Consider the following 3,650-nt stretch of genomic DNA (forward strand, 5'->3'; position numbering starts at 1 on the left):
TTAGAACTTGGTGAGAAAACTGCAAAGAAATCTTTCCACTTTAGGAATAAGTATTTTTATTGTTTACTTTCATATCCCTTTTTTGAATTTAGTGCAAAAATCGCAAATATAAAATATTCAATTCTAGAATTAGTTTTTTGACAGCTTAATGCTTTGCAGTAAGTCACGAAATTTTTCACTGTGAAGCATTGGAAACATTTCAAAAGTAATTATTCAATACAAACTACAAACGACATTTTTTTTTGTTATATTAAATTTACGTTTAAACAGGTAGTTAAGATAGAGAAATTGCAGGCAAGTAACTGATCCTATTTATTTAAAACTACTTTAGTGGATCGTTGTATAACTACTTCATCTTTTGTCTCATATTGTTCATTGGGTTTTCTCCCCCTTGATAATGAACTACTAATACTGTTACTAATAGTTAGTTTTTTAAACCCTCATCATACTTCTATACATTCATTGTTGTATATCAACTAATTTTTAAACATAAATACCTATTTAATAATATTTAATAGTATTCTTACATAAATTTTCAGCGATTTCGTTGCTCATCGTCAATTGTTTTTGTATAAAGGTTCTGATCATGTTTCCATCCTGGAGGTTGTATTTTTCATAACATTTTTGTAATTACTTCATTTTTTCAGCATCAGCACTTCAAATAACACTAGAATATAAAAATAAGAGTTTTTGAAGCATCGTGTGTCAACCGAACCAGTTGAAAGTTTTGAAAGTTTTAGGTGGTTGTATATTACTATTTTCATTTTGTTTTTTTTTACAAAATTGAAAAATTAATCTTTTTTACTACTACTTTTTGAAGATAACTAAACCTTTATTATGTTTTGTTTTTTTTTATTTCAAAATTTAAAAAATAAACCTTTTTTTTTGCAGTTTTCCTGTTGGCATTTAAAAATGCCTGACTCGATCATAATTATTATTTATTGCAGTTGTCCAACATATGTTACTAAAGTTTATACTTCCACATTATGTTATGTTAAACCGAATAGGTTAAATTGGATTTTAAATTAATTTTTTTTTACAGCTTCTAACAACAACGAAAAATATGGAAAGTTTTTATGTACAGGTTTCCTCGAAGTTTAATAATAATAATAGTGTGTTTTCTACTAACATTCATTCAACTTTACTTATCCAAAAGCGCCATGTTTTAATATAAATCTAAGATTTCAGTTCTCATCGTGTAAATCATCGAATTCTTCATCGCAGAAATTTCTTGAATTAAACTTTAGTTTTATTGAGTTCATCATATGAATTTCAAAACCTCTGCCATACAACTTCAAATTCACTTATTCATAATCATTGACATTGATCGTATCCAACCAATGAAAATAACAATTTACCCTTGTACTTATTTATTTTTTCAAAGACAGAAGAAACATATGATCATTCTACCATGTTTACAATATATTCTTTTTTATTTAGTTTTACTACATTGTTTTACATCATGTCATATTATTTTTGATTGTATCATACTATTTCATACTACCTTTTTATCATTTGATTTTACATTATATTATTTTATACTTATTCATACTGTTTTGTTTTATATTTTTACTGTTATTATTATTTTTAATGTTAAATTGAAAAATTTCATATCATTCAGATTATTTTCATATATAAAATAGAATATTCATTCTCATTTACATAGTTATTTTTATACTCATATCATATATTTACATCACTGTATTAACCATATAACAATTTTCAGCATCACTGTACCTCATGTTCCTGTCTAGGCCGAGGCAACAGAATAATATAATTCATATTAATATGTTTTAATATTTTCTTTAGCCTATCTCCAGCGAATGATCTTTGAAAACACTTTTTGATTTATTTAGATATTTTTTTTTATTTTTGTTAAAAAATGTTTTTTATTTATTTACATTATAGTTATTTTATCAGAATTGAATCTTTCCTTGGCTGCAGCGTAATTATTGTTTTTTTTAATGTATGCATTAACTGAATTTTTACGTTTTTCAGGAAAACAATAAATGAATCTTTTTAATTATATTATATTCTTATTTCACATTACATTATATTATGTAAAATTATATTGATTTCTATAATTTTATAATGTTATATTCATTGTATTTTATTGTATTGTATTATATTATTTTATAAAAATGGTATTTAATGAACGAAAAAATGGGTTGGGGCATCAGGGTATCCTCGTTTTGCAAAAGGAGCAGGTAGCGGTATGTGCTCGTTACCCGTTTCGAATACTGGACGTTTCTCAATTTATGTCAAGGGAATTTGGCATGAGTGAGAAAAAGATCGTATTTGATTACTTTTTGTAAAATTAGGACGCACTCTTTTTTCGGAAGCCTTGGGGGCGGGATTATAATTTACATGCTATTTTGATTAGTCAACAATATGGTAATAGTTTCTCGAGACTACTCCACTTATACCCTGGATACCGTAAGTGCCTCTGCTTGCGATTCTATTCCTTTAAAAGTCTCATTGAGAGGTTATAATTGTGTTGCATGGTAGCCAATATGGACGCGTGGGTTATTTTTTTGGCCATAATCGCGGCGCTGCTGCAAACCCAAGGTGGATTCATACATACATACATACATACAGTTATAAAGTTCTGTAAAGTTAACTTTTTTAACCTTAACTTTTTCTGTAAACAAAAGTTTTTCAACGAATTAGAGATAGAAACAGATTATTGAAAACAGTTGTAACTACCACTTCCCGATTTTCAACAAATGCTTGGAAACAGAAAAATCCCATCATATGTAGAAAATGTTTAACCACACAAATCATAAATTTTCACACACAATTCATAAAATTTCGTCACATTTTTCTACGTTGTCATAGATATTTGAGAAACCGGATGATCAGTTTTTAACGGTCGCCATGGAAGAGAAAGAATCACTGGAACGTACGAACGAACTTTTCTAACCAATAGTAATTTTATTTAGGCTTTTTCGGTCTTGAAAATAGATCAAACCACGGTGCGCGGTGGTTTTTGAAATACCCGACGTTTCGACCAGTTTTGTTGGTCTTTTTCAAGAGAATTTGCTGTCTGTTGTTTTTGTCGATTTCGTTTTAGTCCAACGGCTAAGAGTCCATTGCACAGTGGTCCAAAAGGGTCTGAAATGGAACATTTTTCCTGGTGCTTTTGTCTTTTATTTTAGCTATTAGTTGTCTTCAGAACATTTACTAGTAAGATTGTTTCTCATAACGTGAAAGCATAAAAAATTAGTCACAGCCTGATACGTTAAAAAAAAAACACTAACTTTTTTGTTTGAAGAGATAGAGACCAAATTTGTTCTACAAAGTTGTAGATGTCATCAAAATATGAAACTTTGCAGAAATAATAAGAGCTCTATCTCTATTCAGTGCAGGGTTATAAAGCTTTTAGTTTAAAACATACTTTAAAATTTGTTTTTTTATACTTAACTATTGTTAATTTTGAACTTACATGAATATGATGATGACATTATTTATTGCGATACTCAATACGCACATTTTGAACTAGATCTTAAGTCTCTACCACCTTGTCTTCATAAGTTATCGCAATTTCAAGTTATATTTTTCCTTAATTTTACGAATTTCTAGGGTAAAATGGGGCAAGTGGATCCATAAACTAAATACCACATTTTAAAGTATGATTCAAGTTCTTCAAA

The sequence above is a fragment of the Uranotaenia lowii genome, chromosome 3 (assembly GCF_029784155.1).
Source record: "Uranotaenia lowii strain MFRU-FL chromosome 3, ASM2978415v1, whole genome shotgun sequence".
NCBI lineage: Eukaryota > Metazoa > Arthropoda > Insecta > Diptera > Culicidae > Uranotaenia > Uranotaenia lowii.